Raw genomic sequence first — 27,862 nt, 5'->3', positions numbered from 1 at the left:
CAAAATGACCCTCATGGACATCTCTGTCCTGATAGGACCCCAGCCCCTCCTTTGCTCCATGGACGCCCTGGCAGAGGCTGTCAGCCTGGTCAAGCCCGCCCTGGGCTGCAGCCCCTTTCTTTGTTTACTCCCTAGTAAGAGTTGCTTCACTTGAGATTTACCCCTGTATTTTTGCTTTACTTTGACAGTCATAGACATGTTGCAGATGTGTTGCCAGCTGCAGCTCTTGGCTATCCCAGTCCTGACTGCTACAGCCTGGCCACCAAGAAGGACCCAGGGCCCCTGGTCCTGGCAAAGGCTGTGCTGGTTTCCTGGGTCTGAAGTAACAAAGCTTGAGAACAGGGCAGCTCCCATGACCAGAAGTCCAGATTCAGCACAGCCTCACCGTCCGAAGGAGAGGGTCCTCCCATCATTCCCACTTCGGGTGGCCCTGGCCATCGTGGGGCGCCATGGCCCAGGCTGCCCTCTCTGCCCTCTCTGTCTCTGCCTTCTCTTGGTTTCTGCCCCTGTGTTTGTCTCTTCTCCTCCTCTTGTCAGGACCCCGCCTTGGATTTGGGGTCCCTCCCTGTCAGGGTGACCTCACTCATCTCACCACCCCAGAACCTGCTTCTAAATAAGTCACATTCACAGGTCTGGGAGTTAGGGCTGGAAGTGTCTTTGGGGGGCACCCAGTGCCACCCCTAACACCTGCCAGGTGGCCTCCCTGGCGCCCTGGGGCGGGACCCGGCCTGGCTGGGCAGGTGTGGACACAGCACCACACCAAGGACCTGTGCCACTCCGAGGGCCCAGCACGGCGCTCTTGCTCTCCGGACTGGAGGTCGCCCTGTGTCTGAGCTGTGCTCCAGTTAGGCTGGCATGAGCGGTGGCAGTGGACGGCCATCCTCTGGGACAGAGGTGCTGGTGAGTGGGTGAGCGTGACTCGCACTGGATACAGGAAATAGGGGGTGCAAGTGTGCTCCCGAAGCTTAGCCCGGAGACTCCTTCCAGGGTGAGAGCGGCCCAGGAAGGCACAGGCGTTTGCCTGCCCGCGGCACGGCCGGCTTCGCTCCGCCGGCTCTGAGCACGCATCTCCCGCCAAGCCTGGCTGCAGAATCAAGAAAGAAGCAAACGGGGACCTGGTCACTGGGCCCCGGTGCAGGTGCTCAGAAGCCCCAGAACCCGGGCCCCTCTGCCCCGCAAAGTAACAGCACCCCAAAAAATCACATTTTGCTGGGACTTCGCCCAGGTGCTATTTTGATCCGCAGGGTTATTCACCTGTACTGCGTAGTCTGTGGGGTGCAGGTGCCGCCTGTGTGGGACCCAGCCTGAGAGACCAAGGTGCAAGGAGGGTAGGGTAGGAGGGGTCGCGGCACAAGCCCTAGATCCCGCCCCATCCCAGGTCAGGTGCAGAACATCCGGCTCTTCTCCACTGGACCCCAGATAGAAACCCTGGGCTGCATGTTTAATTTACAGCCGGAGAAGTCGATTCATAATTCAGACGCTGCTGCCCTAAATTACATGCACGTTTGGAGCTGAGAGGAGATGGGAGAGTTGGGTCTTTTAAAGAAAACCCATAAAGGCCCCATTGCTCTGCCGTCCTACCGAGCTCTGCTCTCTCAAGTAACTTTGCAGCTCCCTGGGAATAGCATGTTTTAGTAAAAAGAGACAGTAAGAATGAAAGAAGAAAATTAAATATGAAATTTTAATTAAGCCCTTCTTTGATCATTCTCCCCAGAATGGATAGAGGGGCCGCGCCATTCAGCCTGGAGTAAGATAACCACGCTGGCTAATTAGGGTGTGAGGGCGCTGTGAGTCTCCTGACCCATGTGTGTCCGAGCGAGCCATTCGGACAGCACAGGCCCGGCCCCCAGGGTCTGTGGGTTCCCTTTGTCTGTTCCATGCGCACATGTCCCCTGCACTTCCTGTCACCCTCTCAGCTTCTGTGCCACTCCCAGAGAGGGCCGGGAGACATCAACAGGGAGAAGGACCCCAATAACTCTCCTCCTTGTCTTCCAGGGCTCTGGGGGAGAGGGATTTTCCTTATAAAAATTAAAAAAGAAATTTAACACATGTATAAGAGTTGCACATGTCTGCAGGATGCAGTGTGATAATCTGATACACACTTATGTAGTGATCAAAGCAAGGTGGTCAGACGACTCCTTTTCAAACTAGCTTCCTCTGTCTTGTTCCGCGGGGCAGTGTTCCTGCTGTGGACCACACAGATGAGAAGCCTAGCAGTCTCCTGAAGCACACCTTCTGGCCAGGGACGTTAGTCCAACCTGTGCCTTGTGACCTCACACAGGTCTGAGTGGCTGTCCCCACAGAGGGGGCTCAGAGCAGTTTGGAGCATGGATACACACACACACACACACACACACACACACACACACACACAGTGCACAGACATACTCAGGCACGTGTGTGCAGACACACATAGGTACACACAGGTGTGCACAGGGAGACATGTGCACAGAGACGTACACATGCACACACTCATGTCCGCGCACACACACACCTGCACACGTGGTGGGACTTGGTGATGGCATCTTCAGGCAGAGCCACTGACCTGGAAGGAGTGTGAGCTGGGGCAAGCTGAAGAGTCTGACGTGAGCCCCACGTTTGGGAAACCCACAACTTGGTTCAGGGATGAAAAGGCCCCTGCAGCGGAGCACAGCGAGAGCTTGGCCAGGCCGGCAGCGACATGGAATTCGCAGTGGCATGTGTATGGGGTTATCAAAGTCTCCCTCTAACAGCGTAGGAGAGAGTATGTGGCTGAGCAAATCATGTTGTAAAGCATTTCAGGGGCATTGTCTAAACTATGAAAAGAATCCATTGTTCCCCAGCATTTTGGAAGCACCATTTGCATATGAGTAACATAACATAGCAAATTATTTTAAACCACTGCTGCAGGGCCCTGTGGCTCTGAATAATTTTATTGGACAGCATCTTTGTTTAATTAATGTGGAAAAAAGTACACAAATAGATATTTTTTGGGTTCAGGGAAGTCCAGCTTTCCCTAAGTTCACGCTGGAATTCCGTCTCTGCAGACTGAATGGAAGAGAAGCACTGCTCCTCCTTACGGGTCTGCTTCCCACCCCCGGGAAGACTCCCAATGCCAGGCTTGGATGGGCTCCCCCCCTCATCCAGGTTCTCCCAGGCTTCCCTCTGGCCTGGTGGGCTCGGGAAGCATTTCAGGAGGGCGCAGGTGCAGGATTCTGTGGTGGTCCTGCCTTCCCTGGACTTTGACTACGCACTGCTCCTGGGTGTCCATGGGCATTTCTGGGTAAGGCTGAGTTTGAACCCTAATACCCGCAGCTCTGCCCAGTGTGGGTGGAGGAGAGTGAGCTTACCTTGCCGACCGCTTGAACATGGAACTTAGTCTTCCCCACCCTGGGCTGGGGCTCAAGCCCTCGGCTCTCTGGTGCCAGGACTCGCCTGGAGCCACACTCGGGAAGGACGCCAGGCCTGGCGGGGCCCCTCTGACACCCTCCTTGAATTTAATCACATCTTTGAAGATGTAGTGATCCTCTTTCCTCACTCACCACATTCAGCGGTGCCGAGGTAGGGTTCCCACAGAGGAACTGGGGGTGGAGACACAATCCATCCCCTAATTGAAGCAGTCTCCTGGGACGGAAAAGGTAAACCGTGAACCCTGCACCCCGGTATTAGAGTGGAAAAGGTGCTCAGAATGGGCAGAGCCGAGTGGGGCAGGTGTTCCTGCAGGGAGGCCGGGGAGGAGGGTCCCTGCTGCTCCCTGTGAGAGCAGTGATAATGGCCGCTCGGAGGCCAGAGCTGCATCCCAGACCGACGTCCACCTCCTGTCCTGTGCCGAAGTTTTACTTTTTAACAGCCTAATTTGGACGACTTCATCAGAGGGAGGATGTTGACCGGAATGAAGGTCACTTGGCAAAAACCATGTAAGAATCTGCTTAAACGTCAGGGCAGAACGGATGAGGGCCAGCGCTCACAGATGCAGGACGGTCCTCTCCGTCCCCCTCCTGACACCATGGCCTCCCACTCACACTTTCATTGCCTGTGTCGCAGGCCCCGCAGGATGGCGACCCCCTCTCCGAACAGGGTGGATTCCCGCAGCCCTGCGAATCACAGGGACTGCTCTGCTTCCCCTGGTAGAAGGAGGCCTGAAGCCAGGAGGCTGAAGGACCACGCCAGACAGAGGCCCTGGGGACAGTTAGGACTGTTACCCTTTGGGTGGAAACAGGTAGGGGCAATTCATTTGAGTCCCAGGAAGAGGGAATACATGCAATTCAGCCCAGGTGTTGGTCCATGTCAGCAAGTGGGCACTGTCCTCCGCTCCAGGTTGGGTTTGGAACGCAGCCCCGAGATAACAAGGGCTGCTGTGGCTCCAGACCAAGGTGGCTGTTTCTCGAGCACATGCCGTGCACCATGGTGTGGGAAGAGCCGGGGCCATGGCAGAGACAGAGGCACAAGCGGCCTGTCCCGGCCTGTCAGAAACCACTAACTCAGAGCCGAGAGCTTGGGAGTGGGGGAGGCTCGCCCTGACGGGGAGAAAGGCCGGCCTGGAGGCTCCTGGGCTGGGTGGGGAGAAGGCGCCTCTCTGCAGGGGGAGGTCGAGGAAAGCTGAGCCTCAGCGATGACAGCAGCTCCCCGTGCTCCGGCCTCTGGGTGCGACCTCTGTGCTGCTCTTCAAATGCTTGTTCCAAGCTTTCTTTTGCTTCCTGACCGTGCACCTGTTGTCCCCCTGCCTGGACTTCTGGGTAGACGCACGCTGAGTGGTTGCCTGTTCTATCACTCGGGACCCGTGCTCTGTCCCCGCACAACCCCTGGCCTCCCCATCAGATATTTCCCCAACCTGACACCCTCTTGCCTCTTCCGTCTTATGTCCTTGCCGCACTGTTCACTTCCTGGGTTTGCTGAGCTTGTGGGTGGCTTTGTCTAGTAGCTGTCCAGACCTCTAAAAGAGGCTACAAGGGAGGCGACCTGATCTCTGTTTCCCACTGGACTCCTGCTGCTGAGTTCCGGGAATCCCAGTGTGGACGAATCACCCCACACTGGGGAAGCTGAACCCAGGCAGAGTCACCTGTAATGGCTTCTGGGGGGCATCGATTGAGCAATGGGGAGCATCAGAACCCCGGTCATGTTCTCCTTCCACCAGGGGACACTGAGGGCTCAGTGTGAAGCTGGTAGAGACAATGCTCCCAGGAGCCTGCTGTGAAAAAGGACAACAAAGCCACAACAACAAGAAACGGAGAGGCAGACCTCCACCTCCAAGTGCACCCCGCCAGCCAGGCAGGAGCAAGAATGCCGATTCGGAGGCCACACTGCCAGGAGCAAGGGCGGCCCACTGAGGCAGATAGCATTTGGGAGTCTTTGCTGGGATTAGAAATGACATTCAGGACTTCGCGCATAGCTTGCTGCTCCTCGGACAGGGCTGCTCTGGATTAAAGCTCACTGGAGGCTCCCACAGGTCAACTACCTTCATGGGGTCATGGGAGGGGTGGTGACTGAAGTAACAGCTCCCACTGTTCCCCAAGGCATCATGTGACTGAGAAGACAATGTTCAGTGGTTCCTAGGGGGATCATATGACTGAAACAATGCAGTTCCCATTGCCTCTTGTAGGCGTCATGTGACTGAGAAGACAGTGCTCATTGGCTCCCACAAGTGTCATCTGACTGAGAGGACAGCCCCCATTGGCTCCCAGGAATAGCACGTAATGGAGAAGACAGACTGCTGGGTTCTGGGGACCTTGGAGGAAATGGCCTTCTCTTGTCCAGGGGCAGAAGTGGCCTTGGCTGAGCCCCACTGTACCAGGAGTGTGTTTCTGATGGAGCCGAGTCCTAGGGTTCAGGACAGGAGACCCGTAAGTGAGACGCTCAGTCCTGGAGACAGTTCTGTCGCACATGACTCAGGGAGGCCAAGGAGCAACTTGGATTTGCATACTTGATGCTAATGAGAGCCACAGAGAACCTACCTTTGAAACTCTCACCAACAAAAGGAACTAAATTTACCCTTCAGAGCCTTCATCTTCCCAATTGCACATTGCAATAAATGTCAGAAGAAAAAAAGGAAGCAGATCTCTGATATTATTACTTTGAACTTTCCTCGGTGAGACTCCCTTGAAGGGTGACATTTACTGGCAAAGGGGGGCTGTGGAGAGTGTGCTGTTAATCATCCTTATCTTCAGGATTTTTGCTTTAATTCTTTGAAACCTCCTCACACAGCTGGGGTCTGGGCTCTGCTTCTGCTTCTGGATACCTGTTGCTGCCGATCAAACCAACTCAGCCAGCGAGGTTCTGGTCCACTGGGACACTACAGCATGCTGGGACACTGGAGCAGGGCTTGGTGGGGTTGTCTCTGGCCGTGAAGCGGGCCATGGCCCTGGTTTTGCCCTCCTGCTCTCTGCAGTGTCTGAGCTCTCAGAGGCTCCAGCAAGGCCTCAGAGGGTCTCACATGGTGCCCTCGCTGGTGTCGGCCCCTCTGGCTGAACTGGAGTCCCAGGGGCCCCTCTTCAAAGGACAGAGGCTGCAGCCAGGCTTTAATGATCCTGCCTTGGAGGCCCAGATGTCACTGTGTACATTCTTCTCATCTGGAAAGTCACGGGCACACGCAGTCTGCTGTCACAGGGACACGCGGCCAGCTTCCCTGTAGCACAGTGTAAAGTTTCCTTTCTGCCTAGAGGGAAATGGCACCTGGAGGTGGGTAGCCCTCACACACCTCCTGTCAGTCACATGACACCACTGGGAACTGCTAGGCGTGTCTCTCAGACCCATGCTCCTGTGTATCTGTGAAGTGACTCCAAACTCCTAGGTGGTTGTCTGCATGCCGACTTGTTTGCTTTGGACCCCCGCCCCCCAACCCCAAGAATGTGCCTTTGATAGTGATCATGTGGGAACTTGGTGCCGACTCCCCCATCTCAGGGCTGCCCCAGCAGAGCTCATCAGAGTCTTTATGTGAGTAGCTGGCCTAGGTACTGACCTCAGCTGCTGGACTGCAAAGTGCACATGAGCCCTGCAGTACAGCATGTGGCGCATGCCTGTAATCCCAGCTCTGCGGGAAGCTGATGCAGGAGGATCACAAGTTCAAGCCCAGCGTGGGCAACTTAGTGAGACCCTGTCTGAAAAAATAAAAAGGGGCTGGGGAGGTAGCTGAGCATGAAGGTCCTGGATTCAGCACCCAACATAACAAAACAAAAAGCAAACCCTGGACAGCCTGAGCAGCATGGTTGAGCAGCTCAGCTATGACAAGGCTGTGCCCAGTCAGCCTTGGAGCTGGCCTTGGAACCCTTCCCTGAGCACAGTGGCACTGCATTCCAGCGCTGAGGACCTCACTGTGGTCCCGGTCTCTGCTGTGGTGCTGGAGCCATCTGTCTTGAGAGCCGCTCTCACGGAGGTGGACCAGCCCCTCCAATCAGATTTTGCCATGCACAGAGGCTGTGTCCACCCTCACTGAGCAGCGGGACTCCTCTTTGGTCTACGTGCCCCCTGACTGTGTGCTCCTTGTGGGCCTGCTTGCTGTAAGCACTGTGAACCTAAACAAAGCTCTTCGTATGGTAGTACACTGTGTGATCTGAGAAACCATGCTTAGATCGTCCAGTTATTTCTACTATCTGCAAAATTTACCTCTCTTGGCAACCAATGGGAGCTGTTTTTTCAGTCACATGCTACCTTGGGAGCCAATACAAGCTGCCCTCTTTGGTCATGTTATACCTTCAGAAACCAATGGTTATTGACTTCTCAGTCACATGACACTCCTGGGAAGCAGTAAGAGCTGCCTCTTTGGTCACATAACACCTGCAATGGTCATTGATTTCTCAGTCACATGACACCTGTGGGAATGCGCTGGAGCTGTCCTCTGGGTCACTGCTCTTCCCTTAGAGCTTATTCTCAGCAGTCAGGACAGTTTTACCTCTGGCCCTCCCTATGGCCTGCTCCAGGCTGTGGTGCCATGGAAACTCCAGTCAGTGCACAGCTCATGGCTGCTTCTCCTCAGCAGTCACTCCCGGGAGACTTTCCCCAGCCTGGCCCTGTGTGCTTCTCCTGGTTCTGGCCTGCTGGGCGCATCCAGCATTGCCCAGGGGACACGTGGCACTCCCTTCTGCCGTAGGGTTGCATGCTGCCCTCAGCTCTGCCCGAGGCCCTCCCCTGGCCTTCGGGGGGCAACAGTCCCCTGTCTGGCGCTGGTTTCTATATCTTTGAAGAAGAACAGAAGACTCCATTCCACGTCCCACCAAGACTCCAGCCTCATGCTGGAGAGAGACATAGAGACAGAGAAGGAGGGCATCTGCTCCTCCACCCCACCATCTGCTGCAGCTGTGTCCAGGATGGCGTGCCCTGCTGCACTGTGTATCATGGGTCACACTCACAGGGCCACTCCCCCGTTCCCACATGGACCCAGGGCTTGAATGCATCATGCTCAGCATAGGCACTGTCTTCTCCAGGAAAGCAAATGGGCCGAATGTTTGAGCCCTGGTAACTGAGCCAGGGCAGAGCAGAACATTACATGGTGCCCTTCTCCGAGGAAGAAAGCTGCTCTAGGAGGACCGGGACATGAGCAGGCTGAGGCACAATCTTGGTGTGTGTCACCGAGCAGCAAACCTTAGTGTCCGCTGTGGTCCTTCCTGATCCATGTCACTTGATCTTGAAATTAACGCTCAGAGCTGCTGCCAGGCCCTGGTGTGGAGACACTCAGGGAAGAGCCACCCTGCCTTGTGGGTGTGGAGTCCAGTGGGGACGGCAGGCAAGATGACAACCATTGGTGGGACCACAGCCAAGGGCTCCTTGAGCACAGAGGAGGACCCAACCAGTCCTGGGGGCCCTGGGCGGGACAGCAAGGCCTGGGGCCAGTGAGGGCTGGCTCTAGACTGCTTGCGCATCTCTCAAGCGAGGTCCACACAGCCATGGAGCAAGTGGGTCAATGTATCTGTGACTCAGAGTGCAGAGTGGACATGCTGGGAGAGGAGCTGCTTCAGGGGCAGTGGTCAGGGCCAGGACCTGGGCACACAGGTCCAAGCTATGCCTAGACCAGTAATGATCAGAGGGATGATTTAACTCTCCGTCTGTGAAGCCTGTGTTTGAGGAGGGTCTGGAAGTCCGGCCAGCTTCGGCACATCAGTTAGCAGAGCTGGGCCCAGAACTGGCTTCCTTTGGGAGAGGATCAAAGACGCTAACGCAAGACCAGGGGGGAGTTGGCCCTGTGGCTCAAGGGCCAGGAGGGAGCACGAGAGCCACGCCTGCCGGGCACCCGGCCAGGACGCCCCAGCCGCCCCTCGCCATCGCTCACCTCGCTTTAGAATGTTTGTCAGGCTCCTCCAAGTCCGACACCGGCCTGGCCCTGATCGTCGACTGGTTCCTCTGCAGGGCCCTCTCCTCCATCCTCAAATCGAGATCCGCAGATGAAGCTGCTCCTCCCTGCCTCCATCTGGGCCTCTTCCCGTCGGCTGGGCTGTAGCCTTTGATCTATATAAGTGAATCCAATTTAGCTGATTCATCTCTCGTGTTTAATTTTTATGTTAACATAACAAGGTTATGCAACAGAACAGAGAGGCCAGGAACAGAATCTATAATTCAGAAGAGGCCGTTATGGCTTCAAAAGAGCCCCTGGGAAGGCGAGTCCTTATTCCAAGGGCCTGTCTGGGGGACCTGGGCAGCTTTCAGCTCGATTCGAATATAAAATCGAAGCTATTGACCTTTGGCAGTCTCTGTTTAAAAGTCAGGATTCCCAAGCGTAGTGGCGCACGCCTGTAATCCCAGCACTTGGGAGGCTGAGGCAGGAGGCTCATTGCGAGTTCCAGACCAGCCTGGGCTACAAAGTGAGCTCAAGGCCAGCCTGAACTGCATAGCGAGACCCTGTCTCAAAAAGACAATAAATAAATAAATAAACTAATTAATTAATTAATAAAAGTCAGGATTGATTTGTAAATAAATGAGACCCAGCTTGGGTGGAAGGATTTCCCAGAATGTATACCATCCAGCCTCGTCCATAGCGGAGGGAAGGCTTCAGTTTTAAGGGCAGCTGGGCAGACAAAGGGATTTCTGGCTTGTGGGGTTTCCTGAATGAGCCATGGTGTTCATGGGATTCTGTAAGACGCAGACGCTGTTCCTGGGGGCGCTCGGACAGTGCCCACGGGCACTCCCCAAGTCCTTCCTGCTCTAAGTAGCCTGGACAAGCCCCTGGATCTTCCCAAATCTCTGGACTGCAGGTTGCCTGCTGACTGGGTGATGGCTCAGGTCTCACCAGGAGCCTCACAGGTCAGAACTTACTCTGATGGAACTCTCAGGGCGGGCTAATGTCCTAACGGACAGAGGTCTGTGCAGCACACAGCTCTGGAGATTCGGGTCCCAGGTCAGAGCCTCCGCTGGGAAGATGAGGACTTCAAGGATGGCAGTGTCACAGCATGGAGGGAGGGAGGAGGAGATCGTATCTCCAGACAGGAAGTCAGGGAGTCTTTCTGGTCGGCTGGCTCTCTCCCTCTGAGCTCCGGTGGAATTGTTTGAGGCAGGGCCTTGGGGAGACCTACAGGGTCCCCTCTTCGAGGGCTCATGCTGAGGACCTTGGGGACACAAGATCACATCCAATCCGTGGCAGGGGCCTTCCCCCAAGACTGGAGGCTGCCTTCAAGAGCAGACATGGGGTGACCTCTGTGTGGCCATGGATACCTCAGTGTTCCTTGGGCTCTGGTGGTCCCAGTGGAAATACCCTACCCCGACTTCTGCTCTTCCAAGTCTTGCTATGGTAGGCAGGGCTGGGCTGTGGCCGGGGGTCCCACAAGGGTGACAGCAGGCCTGGCCGCTGCACCCAGGGACAAAGCAGAGGACGAGGCCTGAGCTCCCCTCTCCCTGGCAGAAGGCCTGTGCAGAGTCCCCAGAGAAGCGCTTAGGAAGGCTGAGCTGATGCTCAGGAATGGGGAGGGGTTGTTATGGCAACAAATTGCTCTGCATTTCATCTCCAAGGGACCTCCAAAGGGCCTGGGCCCAGGGGATCAGAGCAGGAGGAGCCCAGGTGGGACTTCAGGGGAGGGAAGCGGGCAGGAGCTTCGGCACAGGGCAGAGGGGGCTATTTATAACAACACCTTGAGGAGTCTGGGGCGGCGTCTTGGCCCTAAGATTTGCACAGACAGACCCTGCATTCCAGCCACATCACGCTGGACCGTGGGGTGCGGTGAGGATCGAAGGGCCTTCACCGTCCAGGCACTAGGAAGGAAGGAGTGTGGGAAGTAGGAAGGCCCAGTGGTTAGAGCTGACAGAAGGAGCTGCCACAGCCCCTGGGTGCAGGGCTTCAGAGACCACTAATGGCGCAGTGGCCTCGGCCTGCTCAGTGGAGACGGGGTTTTCTTCCTGGGTGACAAAACCCCTCCGGATATATGAGAGGTGGTGACTGCACAACACCAGGCGGGGATGTTCAGATGCCAGGGCTGTGCCTACCTGAGGATGTTCCAGTGGGGTGTGAGGTCCCCTCGGAGGAAGGGTGACTGACAACTCTCAAGGCTGTGCCTGCCCCTCCCCTGCCCTCAGGCCCTGCATCAACCATGGTCCCTGAGACGCCAGGAGTCACCATCTATGGAGCCTGTGGGTGGTGCCCAGTGTGACCTCACGGTGCCCAGGGTGCTCATGGGTGACTCTGTCCTCAGATGGCAAGGGTGCCACGCATCCCAGCAGATGTGTGCCGGGTGAGGGTCGGCCCAGCACTCTCATCAGGGTCGAGTGACTCCCAACCCAGGCAGCTGCCCTGCAGGTGGGGTTGCCCAGCATGCCCACCCACACAGCGGCACCCACACAGCTACTGTCCACCCTAACCCTTGGCGACCCTGCCCAAAGGGACCAGTGCCCTGTGGTCTCTAGGGAGGGGGCTGGTGAGCCCCCAGCTGTGCCTTGCACCTCAAGTAACAACTGTTCCTGCGGCAAAATGCAGCAGAGCCGCGGGTGTCCACTTGATTCTGACTCGGAGCCAGGCTTTGGGGCTGCTCAGGAGCAGGTCAGGGAGGAAGCCCACCTTCTCCTCTGAGCTGAAGCTTCAGGAGCTTGCAGATGTCTGCTCAGGAGCAGGTCAGGGAGGAAGCCCACCTTCTCCTCTGAGCTGAAGCTTCAGGAGCTTGCAGATGTCCAGCCCTGCCCTGGCCCTGGCCCTGGCCCTGGCCCCGGCCTCCGCATGCACCCTTGTCAGTAACCTTGCTTGGATCTGGGGTCCGGCAGGCGCTGCACCTCGATCCCCATGGCTCATCACTGGTTGGCAGTGGGTGTGGGGCGGCCAGAGTGCAGGGGGCCGGTAGGCTCTCACAGGGGCCCTGCCCTCAGCACCCAGGCCTGGCCACACCACAGAGCCTTCTGCCAGCTTCAGGACAAGCACGGTTCCCCAAGACCTTGTGTCCCCCGCCCCCACCACCACTGCAAAGGTCCTCCTCGCTCATGGGTCAAAAGGGACAGGACGGCAGGCCAGGAAAAGCCAGTGACTGCAGATGACTTCACTTCCCTTCCTGGGCGCTGGCCACACTGATGAGCCTTCTCCCAGGAGACGCGACTTCAGTGGGGACCAACAGGGCCGGAGGGATGGGGATGGAGGCAGCTGTGCGTGGTGGGGCTCAGGCTCCGCGCCCTGGCAGGAGCTCTGGGCTCACGGGTCACTCCCCTGTGTGTTCTGTGAGGGGCTCGATGTGGTGCGGCCCAGTGGCCGTGTGCGTGTGTGTGTGCGAGACCTTGGCCTCCACTGTCCTTGGCCCACGTCCAGCCTCCGAGTGAGGCTGCTGAGGCTCCTGGAGAGCGTGTTCCTGCCGCCTGCAGCAGGAGACTGCAGTGAGTGCTGAGCAGGTGGCCACACTGCCCGCCGCGGCAGGACAGAGTCCAGCAGTGAGAGGGGGGCTGGGACCAGGAGGTGGACGCTGCCGGCTGGGGCCGGAGGCCTATGAGCAGCTCAGCAATCACTGACTGGCACTGTACTTGCTACAGCGGTCAGCAGAAGGAGCTCAGCGCTGGGCTCAGTGTGGCTCCAGAAGGATGTCAGGGCCGCCTGAGTCTGTGCCACCTGGCGGCCTCGGTGTCCAATGGAACATCAAAGGGCCATGTGTCTGTCTCCAGGTCAGTACCACACGGCCCCTCTCACACCTTGTGGCTGAATCCCAGGTGGTCATGTGAAAGCTCCCGGGCCTGGTGGATGTTCTGTGAGTGTTTGCTGCCGTGCCTGTAAACGCAGAGTCCACGGATCCACCAGCATTGGTGTCCTTCTTCCCCCTAAGCCAGGAACTGCTCTCCTCTCTACCCACTGACTTTTCCGGATGTGCTTCGGTGCCTGTTATGTGTCTGTCATGCCAGGAAGGACATGCTCCTCGGACAATGACTCCACTGACCTTATGGATGACCGAATTCCTAGACCACTGGCTGCACAGGGTAGGCACACAATGCATGTTTGTTGAACGAATAAAAGAAGGGCTGGTGGAACAGACCCCCTCCTGCTAGCTGGGTGAATTCTAACTACATAAGTTTGTTAGATAAAGCATGGCTGCCCAGTTCTAATCAGATTCCAGATAAAAATATGAATAATATGGTAGCATAGAGTGTATTTATATTACACCGTGCTTTAGCTAAAAGGTGTTTTGTCACACATCTAAAATGCAAATTTAGCTGTGCTTCCTGTATGTTTGTTTGCTAATCTGACAGCCGTGCCTGCTGAGCACACCCCTGGGGCTTGTCCCACATTTCTGATCCTCCTTTTTTCCTCTAATGTCTCAGTTCCAGCATCTCTGTGCTGTGTTTTGGGGTCACCATCTTCCCCTGGTCCCACTTCCCTTCCATGTGTCTCCCTTCTCCGTACCTCCAGTCTCAGCCAGACTTCTCTGCACAACGGCCCTCCAGCCCCCTCCACCTGCACATTTGCTCCTGCTCCACCCGCACACGCCAGGGTCACTGAGCGGGGGAGAGTGTGAACCCGCACCCCAAGCCCGTAGTCCCCCCCGGCCTCAACCCTGGACCCGCGGCTGTGTCCACTGCTCTGTGCCTTCCCCCTCTGCCTCAGGAGGGCTCAGCCTCTGCTCCCTCCTGCCTCTCTGGCCACCATTCCCCTGGCTGCTGCTGGCTGCTCTCTGCCCTGATTCGAAGTGTAGCAGGTGCTGGAGGCTGGGCCTGTCTCCACTCACGTCCTCCCGAGGGGACTTGGTCCTCACCACACTGGCAGTGTCTGGACCTGTGCCTTGATGTCCTGATAAATCTGCCGAGTGCCCAAGCGGCAACACCAAACCTGCCTGTTTGTTGCAAAGTGCCAGCACTGCCGCTCTGCACGGTTAGCCGACGCTCAGCTGCTGGGCGATGCTGGGGCAATGTGGTGGCGACTTGGTCCGTGTGCAGTCAGAGAGGCCTCTGTGTGCCCGCCGCATGCCATGGGTTTCCCACCGCTGGCCTACAGGAGGACACTGTTGATGTTCTCAAAGACCCCTCCAGCTGGCCAGGTTCAGAACTACGAAGATTCTCTGCTAAGCTGGCCCCGCTCACCCCAACTCTGATGAGCGCACCAGGATCTCTCCCTGCGGCTCCAGGGAAAAGCCGAGTTGCCTGTCCTAGGCCCTCTTCCTGGTTCCCATATCCAGGCCGCTCACCTCTGCGGCACAGCACTGACCCTGCAGGCCTGGCTGTCCACTCCCTGCTCGTTGTCAAGGAAAGGCTGGGCCAGGAGAGCCCATAGGGGGTCGTCCCTGAGCTCTTGTAAGATCATCTTCCTTTTCCTGGGGCTCTGGGCCACACAGGTTGTCTGTGCAGACCATGGTGGGTGGCAGCGTGGGCCGTGGGTATCAGGCTGCACATGGAGTAACCAAGGCCAGTCGTGTGGACGCCTCCTGCCTACACCACTGGTCCCCAGAGAAACCCCGCCCGCTCAGGCGTGTGTGCCCCCTAAGTTGGCAGCATTCCTCTTGTGGCTAGAAGTGTCAGGCACACGCCATGAGAGTGCTGGGAGAGGACAGCTGGGTGCTCCACACCAGTGTCCCCTGACTCTGCGAAGAGTCTCCCCTCTTTGCTGATCTGAGCCTGCATCTTCTCCCTGTAGTAGACCAAAGCCGAGGATAATGGTTTTTCTGCGTTCTGCAATTCCTCTGGCAAGTCGTGGAACCTGAGGCTGGACTTGGAGACCTCTGACAACACCCTTGCAGCCTTCCTCGGGCTCACCTGCACCTCCCTGCCCCGTGAAGCTCCAGCCACCACTGTCTCTCGTGGGCACAGGAGCTGGGCTCTGCTCCCTGGCCTCTGCTGGTTATGGTCTGAGTCCACTTGCTGTTGCTAATAACACAACCCCATGTAGTGGGTACGGTGTCAAGGAAAGAGGTTTATTTAGGCTCATGGCTCCAGAGTTCCAGGCTGTGGGCCACGTCTGGTGGTGGGCTTCTCACATGCGAGTCCCCAAGCAGGGCATTCATGGCGGGAGATGGGGGTGCAGGAGAACCCTGCCCCAGCTGGCTTTCAAGGCAGACCCCCCTCTGGCAATTGATCAGCCCATGAGCCTCTTATGAGCTGGAGTGGATTGACTCAGCCATGCGGTGGAGCCCTGGCCCTCATGGTTAGCTCTAGAATGGCCCCCATAGCCTCAGGCATTCAGAGGTGGGGCTTGGGGAAGTGGATTGCATCTGTCCCGGTCTTCAAAGCGGACTTGGTGTTAGGGGGCAGAGTCTGGCCTGAAGAGGTGGCTCACGGGGATGCGGCCTGGAAGGGTTTAGCTTCCTCCCTTCTCTCTGCTTCCTGGCTGCCATGATGTGAGCAGCTCTCCTCCGCCAGACCCTTCTGCTACGCCCCATCCCCCCTTGGAGCCGGCCCACGATGGACTAAAATGTGAGCCAAAGCCTACCTCCCCTTTAAGTTGTGGGTATTGGGTATTTTGTCCCAGCAATGAGAATGTGATTAAAACATCACCTCTGAAAGGTCCCATCTCTTAACATCACATAATCTGGATTAAAACTTGCCATGAGTTTCAGAGGAACAAACCATCTTCGGCCCACAATGTCTGCACAGGATGGTCACGACCTGCCAGGCCACCCTTGCAGGGCTTCCCTGGCTTCCCTTGGGCCCCAAGATGGAAACCAGGTCCTTCCTCTCTGGTCTTGTCCTGTGCCTTCCTCCCTCCACCTGGCCCTCCCCTGTGCTTCCTCCCACTCTGTCACTCTCCTTATGCCCGTCCAGTTCCAGAGCCCACAATTGCTCCTTCCTGAGGGCTTTGGGGAGGATTCTTCCTACTCCCCAGCTCCTGGTGGCACCTGGCCCTCCCTGGCTTATAGAGGGATCACTCTGCCTCTGCCTGTCTGCACAAGGCTGTCTCTTCTCCATGTCCTCTTCTCTTTTTATGATCTCACTGGCCCACTTTTAACCAAGCATGACTTCATCTTGACCAGTTGCATAGGTTCTGGTCCCGGATAAGCTCCCAATGTGAGGTTAGAAGTGGGCCTGGATTTGGGGGAACACAATTTGCCCGCTCTGCTTGTTTGAACGTGTAGCTGCTTCCCAGCCCTGGGCCACTTTCCTCGACTTTCTCCTTCCCACCGACCCTGTATGCCACCCCAGTATCCCCCAGGGATCAGCTGCCACAGTGAAGACATTGCTGTCACCCCTGGCAGGCCGAGTCCTTGCCTCTGAGAAGGAGCCTCCTCCATTCCTTCCTTTGGCTATGAGACAAGCTCAGCTCTGTCACAGTCATTGGGGTTGAAGCCCCTCCCACCTAATCCCACAGTTGCATTTATCTGACTAACAGAAACCCAAGGCCAGGCAGACATTTGGCTGGGGAGTGTGGGCAAGGGCCCCGGTCCAGCTGGTGTGAGGAGGGTCCCAGATACCAGTCCTACCTGGGTTGGTTCAGGTGACATCTTCTGTGCCCTTTGCCATCTTCACAGGTGATGGCTCTGGCACATGCAGTGACCCCAGGCCCCATCAGCACCAGGTGGTGCTGGGCCTGGGACAGAGGCAAAGGTCCCACCCCACTGGCACCCAGTGGTGGCTGCCTCTCTTTTCTGAGTCCAGGGCTGGGATTCTTGGTTTCCTCCCTCTAGGGCTCTAAAACTCACCTCCTTGTCTGAAGAGTGGAGAACACTCCCCAGAGTCTGGGGTGGTCCAAACCTGGAGCTGGGCAAGGAGCCCCACCAGGGCAGCTCCAGCCCTGGGTGACCTCAGAGTGCTGGCATGCCGCTCTGTCCTCCCCTATGCTCAGCCCTTGCCGCTGCTTGATGTGACACTAAGACAGGCTCCATTCTCCTTCCATCGCCTCTGGGATGGAAGATTGTTTCGCTCTGAGGCTAGAGCCTGGGCTGCCGTGGGGTGGGAGGAGCCGTATTGTGTCCGTCCGAGGTGTCCTTCAGTTGTCTCCTCTGCCAACCTTGTCCCTGCCCGTCTTGACCCTCCCAATCTTCTGGGCCAGAGTGAACCCCTCCTTTGTCTGTGAGCCTGCAAACTTTCACGATGAGCACTTGTCCCCCAGCAGAGCCCAAGGGACAGTGCTCGTGCCCCTCCAGACCTGAGGCTCCTTGAGGGTTGGCCACTGGGCCTGGGGCACTTTGGCTGCTTTGGCCCTGGGAGGGGCAGGTTGTGCTGGGGGTGCAGAGCTGTTGGATGCAGTGCTTTGAGCAAATCTCTCTGTACAGGTGTCTACATCCCCCTACACACATCTGCCTACCTGTCTACGTATCCTTGCCTCTAGCTATTACCTATGTATGTATGTATCTATGCATCTAGGCATCCATCTATCTATCATCTATCTATCTATCTGTCTATCTCATCCATCTACATATGCATATTTTTATCTATCATTTACCTATAAACACATACAGTATATATTTCTATCATCTATCTATATATCTGTATTTATATGTCATCTATGTACATTACATATCTCAATCCTTCTATTTATCTATTTACATGTCTCTATTTATCATCCACCTATCTATCTGTCTATCTATCCATCTATCTATCTATTTATATCTGTGTATTTATCATCTATCTATCTATCTATCTATCTATCTATCTATCTATCTCTATCCAGCATCTATCTACATGTCTGTATTTATCTATCATCTATGGATATACATAGCTCTGTATTTATCACCTATCTATCTTTCTATCTATCCTTACCTATTATCTCTCACTGGGCCTCAGTATCTCTGTATGTAGGTTTTGCATCCATGGATTTTAGCAACCACGGAGTTTTACAGATCAGACACCTGGAGGAAAAGAGTCCTTCTGCAGGGAACACACACAGGGCTTCCCTCTTCCCATTATCCCCTCCGCAGTACAGTTCAGCAGCTGTCTGTGTAGAATTTGCATTGTATTAGTGATTTTAGCTAATGTAGAGAGATTTAAAGTACCCTGGAGGATGGTTATGGGTTCTATGCAAGTGTTGCACCATTGACACACAGAACTTGAGCAACTGCAGATTCAGGTGTCTGAGCAGGTCCTGGGCTCAAGAGATGACTGCACACACACACACACACACACACACACACACACACACACACACACTCCCACTGGAGGTGTGGTGCCCTGTACGTGTTTATATTCCCACACAACAGCACCTCACAGACACACAGGGACCAGAAAGCAACTTGTCCACTGATTGCCCGTGGTGGACCCAGCCTGGCATCCTACCATTATCCTTCGAGGGACACAGTACTGGGAGGCCCCTCCCCCATGTATGTGGAGAGAGGATGGATGGCCCCACTCTGACTTGGAGCTCTTTGCTCCTCATCACCTCCACATGCCAGGGTCTGGAGCCATCCCGCCCTGGGTGGAGTCCACACAGGTCCAGCAGTGGGGCCCGGGGCCTGCAGGGACATGCATGCACATCTTGATCACCCTGATCCATGTCCGCAGACTGATCTGACCCTCCCCATGCTGCTCTGCACCTCGTCCACCCTTGGGTCACACATCCGCCCTAGGTCGCTGGCTGCCTGCCATTCTGCCCAACCTGCTATAAGTCCAGCGGTTCCCACAAGCCCTGCAGATTTGGCAATGTCCTAGAACAATTCACGGAAAAAGTGCTTTGCTCATGCGGACAGTTCATTAAAGGATATGACTCCAGAGCGGCCATCCGGAGGTGCACAGATCCCAGCCTGGAGATTTCCTCCATGCCCTCCCCAGAACCAGAGACAGTTCTCTGGACACATCTGGTGTCCTGGGTCCGTATGGGGCACATCATGTGGCACCATTACATGAATGGCTGGCAGGAGGCTACACTCAACCCCAGCCCGCACCCCCATCCCAGAGACCAGTGCTGTCACACGAGAGTCTGCACCATCCCCTTCCCCGTGACCAGTGGCCTCCAGGGCCACATCTTGTTAGCATAAAATCCAGTGAGTCCAAGGCTCATGAATCACAAAACATTCCAATTACTGTGGAAATCTAAGGATTTAGTCTCCCTTAGGAGCCAGGAACAGAGGCTGGCGAGATGTTCCTTATAAGACACCTTGTTAGGAAAATCACTAACGAACACAGCTGCTTCAAGTAGAAAACACATCTGGGAACACACAGGCAACTCTGCCTGCCCACTAAGCTGGCCTGGTGTCTCCATTCACAACAGGACAGGACACCCTGGGCAAGGGTGGACACTGAGGGACAAGGAGGGAGCCAAGTGCCCTCTGACAGCCAGGGGACTCCAGGTCCGGTCATTGACCAGAACCTCCTCTGGGCCATTAGGTGTTAGATGGGTCTTAGTTTTTGTTTTTGGTGCTGAGGACTGAACCCAGGGCTTCCAGCTTGCTAGGCAAGTGTTCTACCACTGAGCTCAATCCCCAACCCCACATTAGGTGTTAGGACCTATGGATCTTCCGGTGGATACCATTCTGAGGTTGAGATGGAGGGACTTTCCCTGCTGCGCTGATGTCTTCACATTTGGTGACTTCATGAAAGGGAGTATTTAAGCCACAGGAACATAGTCAGAGGAGGGGTGTGTGGAAGGCACACACCACAGATTTGCTCTGCTGCTTCCCCTGAGCACCTCTGTCTTCCCGTGGGAGCCCACGTCTCTTCCATCACTTGGACCTCATGCCCTTTGAGCCTCCCAAGGAAAGGCGACTCTCCTGGGAGAACGTGAACAAGAGCTGGTGCAAACACCAATCTCAGGGGAGTCCTGACCTCCAGGATTGGAAGCATCCACACGATCAGATGTGCGTATTCAACAGCCGGGGCTGGAGCACTGATAAAGCAGGACCTCCCTTGCCCAGGACAGCACCATCCCTCGAGCTTTTTGTGTGTCCACTCTGATGTCCGCGAGGTCCCTCTCTGAAGACCCCTCCTGCACCCCACCCCACACTGCACCCAGCACCCCCCTATTCCCTACTCTGCTTCCAAGCACCAGGTGCACCTGACCTCCAACTGTGTTCTCTGCATTTATGTCCTCAGCCTCCTGGTGAGAGCAGAGGAGAGTTCGGCTGTGCTTCTTTTGGTGATTCCTGTGTCTCGTGAAGCTAAGGCAGATGTGAGCCACTCAGAGGACAGCTGTCAGCCCTGGGTGTCGACTCCAGACCAGGCAGTGGGCAGAGACAGGAAGTTGACTTTTTGTGCTGACTCAGGAGAAATTCTTACATCTGGGTTTGCTTAGCAAACACGGTGTGTGCCTTTCCCACCGGCCTCAAGATGCTGAGATGCCAGAGAAGCCTTGCACTGTGCTCTGACCCTACTGGAAGTCTACACCATGTAGATCAGGGCTCTGAAGGAAAACCAAAGATGTTCCCCACCGAGACCATGAGAAACACTTAGGAAAGATTCCGCAACTGGAGTCACAGCTTGAGACGGGAAGGGTACAGAGCAGAGCTCCCCAGGGACTGATGCCAAGTCATGTCAAGTTATGTGTCATTTCTCGCCTTTACAAGAAACCTGGAGGAGAAAGTCAACTGTTGGACATCCAAGGTTCTGCTTGGCCTGGTGATTCACCAAGACATGTGGCCCTGGGCAGATCTCACAGGGATTGGTGTGTCCCTCGGGGACGACCACAAAGAAGGGCCCCAGGCACTCAGCCTAACGCAGCTGTAGGCTGCTTGGCATTTAGAGAAGGGAAACAGGAGCCAGTTCATAGCCCCTGCAGCTGCCATCTGAGCCCAGGTTCAAGTCCTACCACTTAACAGGTGTTCAGGCTGCTGCTTCTCTCTGTGCCTGTTTTCTCATTTGGAGATAGGAATAGTAGTCCTGGTCCCCTCAACTAGCTTCTGGGTGTTAATTTTATAAACTAACCATGGAAAGTGCTGGAAACGCACACAGCACAAACCTCTGGTCAGTGTCTACTCACTCCTCCAGCTGCACCTGAAGCATCTTTCAGGGCAACCGTGCCAAAGGACACCAGAGTACCGTTGTTGGTGGGCAATGTGGTTTGGGGGTTGGGCCCTTGGGGTGAGTCTCAGAGAGAGCGTCTCTCTGTAGTCGTGGTTGTCCTGCTTGGCCTGGATCCGCCTGGATGAGACATCTCAGCATGTAGGATGCATCAGTGTCATTGCTTCCTCAGAGAGGGGTGCCATGTGGTGCAAGGACTTCACCCCAACCGTCCTTAACTCAGAACAGAGCCTCAGACCTGGAGTCAGCAGCATACGTGGATCGGATGCACCATGTGCAGGTGGAGCAGCTGCCTCCCAGCCTCTGCCTGCACCATCGCAGGGGCTTCTTCACTGCTGCATCCCCAGCTCCAGCACTGTCCTGTGCCTCACCCCTTCAGCACGGAGCACTGCCACATTCATCAGAAGCCAGGGGCCCCACCCCAAACCCCAGCAAACCTGTTCCTGGCCTCCCACACACCACTCTGCCCCCACTGCTGTCCCCCCAGCACCACTCCAGGCTCCCTGCTGTTACCAGGGGCCTGCAGGAGTCTCCCCATTGCTTTCCTAATGCACATCCTGGCCATCTCCCTTCTGCTTCCTACAGAGTATATCCCTCCAGTCATGTATCCCCCACTCTGGGATAGCAGAGGTAGCCAGGATGCCCTCGCCACACCCAGACCTAAAAACATGGAACGAACAACAGGTTGGGCAGACAGAGGTCATGTTATAGCTTTATCACAGGGACAACAGAGATGCGGCTTGGGTGAAGGACATCAGACGTGCACCCCAGAAAAGACAGGCTCACTCACCCAGTGGCAGGTGACCTGGACATCTCAGCGTCCAAACTGAAAGCCAAGATGGGGGCTGAGTAAATGGCTGGGGTCAGGAGGTGGCTCTGTCTCATGAGATCCCACAGGCTGGGAGCTGTGACAGCAGACATTTGTCTCAGGCAGTTCTGGAGGCTGGAAGTCCAAGGTCATGGTATCTGCAGGTTCAGTCCCTGGTGAGGGCTGGCCTGTGGCTTCCCACTTTCTCATTAGTCTTCACATGATGGCAAGAGAGCCTCGAGTTCCTGCCCTCTTCTTACAAACACATCAGCCCCCTCCTGTGTTTGATGCTCCGTCTTTACCTGATCTGTCTGTCAGGGAAACCATGCATGAAGAACAGGCAAAGCACCTCACTCAACCACCCCACAAGAGTCCATCCCTAACTACCATCACAGCAGGGGCTGTGGCTTCAAGATGTGAATTTGGGGGATGGACCCCAGGCCACAGCAGGAGGTCAGGGTGTCTTGTTAAATGGAAAGCACTCCACGTGGGAGTGGATATTGGAAGCAGACAATAAGTGTCCACACAGCACTCCCCAACCACCTCGTGAAGTCATCCAGGGACAAAGCTGCCCAGCTTCTTTCCTCCCTTGTCTCTTTCCACTGTCTCTGCTCCTTCAGTGGCCATCTTTGTCCCCTGTGTTCCTCACTCTCCACCTTGCCTTATCCCTCACCCCTGACTCCAGGACTTGGCACATGTTTGCCATCAGCTTGGGACACTTTCTGTCCCCTCTGCACCAATCCTGTTCATCCCTAGTATGATTGTGACTTCCTCCAGACCCAGCTCTCAGACTCTGATCTTCGGCTCCTGTCCCCTTTGAAGCCTCTCTGAAGGGTGCTTGCATCCTTGGCAGTGGGAGCTTTTCATTGGCATCATCAGCTGAGCACTTAGTCCTCTGCTGGACCCCAACTTCGTGGGGATAGGGCTGTGTGGTTTGTTTCTTCAGTGTGTTCTTCATTATGTCTACCCTGACACAGAGGAGATGCCCAGAACAGAGACTCAGAACTCCTATCCCATGCCAACCTTGGTGTGTACACACTGACCAAGCTGCTACTTGCTGAGTTCTGAGAGACACAGAGATGACTGGAATGTGACCCCACCTTGAGAGTGCTGGGGAAGGACATCTGAGGACGGCCCGCCATCTTGATTCATGGTGATGTCCCACTTGGGGAAAATCATCCATGACTTAAATTCCATCAGTGCATAGGGCAGTTGGGGTTGGTTTCCCCAAAAGTGTTTTTTGCTCATCTACCCTGTCATGTTCCCCTTTAAAACTTTCTTTCTCCTCCATCCCACGGACATAGAGCTTTCCCTTTGTATAAGTCACTTTCCCATTGCTGGGCTAAAATACTTCACACACAATTTAAAGGAGGTGAGGTTTACTGTGGCTTACAGTGTCAGTGGGTTTAGTCCATGGTTAACAGGCACCAAGGCAGAAATGGCATGGTGGAAGGGCTTGCTATTATAGGCCATGAACCTAGCAACTTGCCTCTTCTGATCAGGCCCCACCTCTGAACAACGTAGTTAGCCATGAACCCATTAATGGGCTAAACCACTGATGAGCATAGCACTGACATGATCCAGTCACCTTCCAAAGAGCCACCTCTGAACACATGAGACTTATGGGAAAGATTTTAGATCTAAGCCATAACATTTCACCCCTGATCCTCAAAAGGCTCGTGCCCATCTCACTATGCAAATACATTTAGTTCACCTCTAAGAGTCCTCAAAATCTTAACGATTCCAGCATGGCTGAAAAGTACAAGTCCAACATCTCCTTTGAGTCTCAAGGCAAACTCTTAACTGTGAGCCACTGTAAAAATCAAAAGAAAGTGCTAATGTACAATGACACATTCCAAAGGGAAGATTAGGGGGATATAAAGGAATGGGACCAAAGCCAAGATTGAAATTTGGCAGGGAAAATATTAATCTTGTAGGTCCATTGCTGGCATCCTGGATACTCAGTGGTGAGATGTGAGTCCTAAGGACTTGAGCAGCCCCATACCCATGACCTTGCTGGTTGCAACCCACATGGACTTTCTCTTGGGCTGGCTCCACTTGCTGCCTGCAACTTTTCTCAGAAGGTGTTCCATATTTCTGGCTTCTCCAAATTCTTGGGGTCCTCACTGCATTTTTGGCTTCACTCTCACCATAGCTTCATGCATTGCTCCCTCAGGGACACATTATGTGGCCTCATAGGGCTTCTTCTAAAATCGTGGTAGATGGTTTTGTGGCCTCACATCTCTTGCATTTTGCATGGCCAAAACGTCAGCACTGCATGGATGATGCCAAGGTTCACTGCTAGTTTGAACAGCAGCCTGGCTCCCTTGGGTCCTTGCTGCAGAGGTCTCTGAATGCCTGGATGACTGACCTCAGTGAAACTCAGGCAATTTAAGTTGCCCTAAAAGAGCAGGGTGCCTTGGGGCTTTCTTTTACAGTCTTTCAGAGGAATTTATCCTTTTGCACCCTTGAGCTAGCAAAGAGTGGGATCAAGCCAATCCCTTACATGTCTTTAAGCCAATTTCCCATTATTCTGATGCAAGCAATAGTGCTAATCTTGTTGTCCACCATGCTGTCCTCACACTCCCCAGCTTTACAGGTGCTTCCTTATTGGCCAGTCTTCAAGATTTACTTATGGTTCTCACTGTAGATCTGGCAGCCAGCAGTATCCATGCCACAGCTTGAACAATATGCAGCCCTGAAATGTCTTCCACTAGAACAATTAGTCAGCCATCTTTAATTTCAACCTCACATGAAGTCTTAGGACATGGGCAAAATGTAGATTTGTTGCCAGAATAGAACACACAGGACTCTTAGTCTGCTTTCCAATACAGTCTTGCTTCCCATCCGAAAGCTCATGAGCCTAGACTTCATTGTCTGCATTTCTAACAGCATTCTGGTCTTCTGAGCTCTGACATGAATCTCCAATCAAGCTTCGCTTCCAACATTTTAAAGCTTCTCTAGCTGGCATCTCTAAACCTTTCCAAACTCCTCCTGCAAACCAGTTTCAAAGGCTTCTGAAACACATGGTCAGGTATAGTCACAGCAACAACCCCCCTTCTCGGTAGCAATTTTCTGCACTAGTCCCTTTCTCATTGCTGGGCCAAAATACCCATGACTTAAAGGATGAGGGGCTTATTTTTGCTTACAGTTTCAGAGGGTTCGGTTCATGGTCAGCTGTTGCTAAGGCAGAAACAGCAGGGTGGAAGAACCTGGCAGAGGACAGCTACTCATATCATGGCAGCCAGGAAAACGGGGGAAGGGGGTGGAACAGCACACCCTTCCAGGTGGTCACACCCTTCCAGGCCCCCAGTGACCACCCCCTCTGTCCAGCCCCACCTCCTTATAGCACAGTCAGCCATGGACTCACAAATGCACTAACTCAGAGACAGGTACAGCACCTTTTTGATCCAATCACCTTCTCAAAGCCCTGACTCTGAATACATGAGCCTTGGGAGCACCTTAGATCTAAGCCTTCAACACAGACATGTAGACTGATCCCTAAAGGTGATGAAGCTACCAGGCAGTGATTCTTTTGGAAAATCTGTACAATTTCTAACACTTTTAGTCCCAGCCATGGTTCCTGGGGGCCTTGTTGTTGAAACATCTCCATACAGAGATTCTCCTCTTCTTCTGCCCCTGATGTAATTCTTTGTGTGACAAAATATTGCTTCAAGGATATTTTAGTTCTGTGAAAGTCTCAATTATTTCCATTGATTCTTTCAAAACCATGTGTCCCTGAAGGGTCCTAGAATCCAACCCCCCACTGCCCCTTGTGGGTTCTGAATGCTGCTCCCACTAACAGGAACCATGTTCCCTGGAGAAAGGGCTGACTCTAGGTCCTGGATCAAGAGAACTGGGGTGGGGTGAAAGGACACATGCCGAGCTGAAGGACTCCCATTGGCCAGCTGTGGACTGAGTGAGGATTGGAGAAGTAAGGTCATGAAGGGTGAGGTAGAGATGAAACCGTCCACGTGTCCACAGTGATACGCAACAGTTTGTGGGCAGGGTGCTGGAGGTCTACTGTCAGGCATCAGGGGGATGAGTAGACTAGAATACAAATGTCTGGCAACCACTACTATAATAATCCGTGCAAGCATCAACCATCAACTGATGTTGAAGGTGCTGGTTGTTAACGGTGGAATTGTGGGCCCCGAGTGCATACGCTATTGAAGCCCTAACTTCCTGCACCTCAGAATGGGACTCATTAGATGTATCATTTCACAAAGTGAGCCTGTGTGAGTGGTCCCTAAACCAATCTGATTTGTGTCCTTAAAAATACGAGATGAAAATGCAGGAACACAGCAGGGGGAAGGCAGTGTAAAGACTCCAGGAGAGGACAGTATGTACAAGCTGTGGAGAGAGGGTTCAAGAAGAACCAATCCTGCAGCCCCGACCTGGACTTCAAACTCCCTTGGGCTGGGGGAGGACATTTCTGTTGTTTAAGGCACCATATGCAGTGTGCGGTACTCTCTCAGGGGCCTCCCTGATCCTCATGGATACTGGAAGCGTGCTGTGCCTGGGGGTGGTGATCAACCACCCATGGAAGAGTCCTGTGATGGGACATCGGGGCCATCCTGACTGATAATGAGACAGACAATGTGGTATTCGCTGAGAAGGCAGCAGTGAGTAGACAGGGAAGCCTCCCCTGAATTTGATTGTGAGGAAACCATGCCCTGCTTAGGGAGTGTCCTACAAACATCCTACTGTCTAGGATGTTTCAAAATGTCAATCATCAAACATAAATACAAGATAAAAACAAGCAACAAAGCTATCCTTACCTCAATGGCATGCATCTCAGATCAGATGCTGGTCTTCAAACGCAAGCTACAGAGTTCAGCGGGTCAGGATTTTCTTTAAGATCATCAATGCCAAGTGTAACAGAGGTAACTCAGATTCTTGCAGCCTTGGTGGGCTGGATGCTCTGAGCAGGCAGCGTTTGCGTATGTGTTAATGACTCTGCTATTTATTTTGGGCTCTAGCACCCTGCAGAGGTGAGAACTGTTTCTGTTTATTTCCACAAACCTGGGGACAGGTCACCAGGTGCTTGGCCGGGAGGCAGTGTCAGCACCAGAGACAGTGTCCTCTCTCTTGCCACCAGTTCCTCTGTTCCAGCCTGGGATCTTCCAGGTCCAGGTGGTGCCTACTGACCGCCAATGACTCACCCTGGCCCCTGTGCAACAGGCTCCCTCTCTTTCTGAAGCAGCAGCAGTTTCTCTTCGCCTGGACCAACCCAGACCCCAAACAGGGACCATCAACCAATCTGCGAAACTGCCATGGATGAGTGTCCTCCGAATGCAGAGGCTGAGGTCCTGCCCCCCATGCAAGGGTGACAGGAGATGGGGCCTGTGGAAGGCGGTTGGATCAGCAGGGTAGAACCGCATGAGTGACATCTGTGCCTACAGAGGAGCTAGTCCTCCGCTCCCACCTTGTGAGTGTGCAGCTGAGGGAACCACTCAGGAGCAAGCAGCGGTGCCCGACGCTGGGGCTGCTGCCATCTTGACCTTGGACTTCAGCCTGGAAATACACACGTCCTTGCTGCAGCCACCCTGTTGGTTGAAGCTGTCCAGCAGCCAGCAGTGATGGGCCAAGGCTCCGTGCAGCCCGGAAGTGCCTGGCCCCTGGTTCAGCAGAGTCAGGGATTTCAAGCTGGGAATAGCATTAACCCAAAGGCAGGCGGAGCCTTCCAGAGCAAGGCCAGTGGAGGCAGGGCCTGTGACAGTCATACGGAGCTGGCCTTGCTCGCTGGGCACTCCCCACTCGTAAGCCCCCGTGTGCCCTCTGTGTCCCCCGTGCCTTCAGCTGAGCCCCGGCCACAGAGCG

Source organism: Chinchilla lanigera, unplaced genomic scaffold, assembly GCF_000276665.1.
Source record: "Chinchilla lanigera isolate Chin_1 unplaced genomic scaffold, ChiLan1.0 scaffold00085, whole genome shotgun sequence".
Taxonomy (NCBI): Eukaryota; Metazoa; Chordata; class Mammalia; order Rodentia; family Chinchillidae; genus Chinchilla; species Chinchilla lanigera.
The sequence above is the reverse complement of the archived record's forward strand: the minus strand, read 5'-3'. Positions refer to the sequence as shown.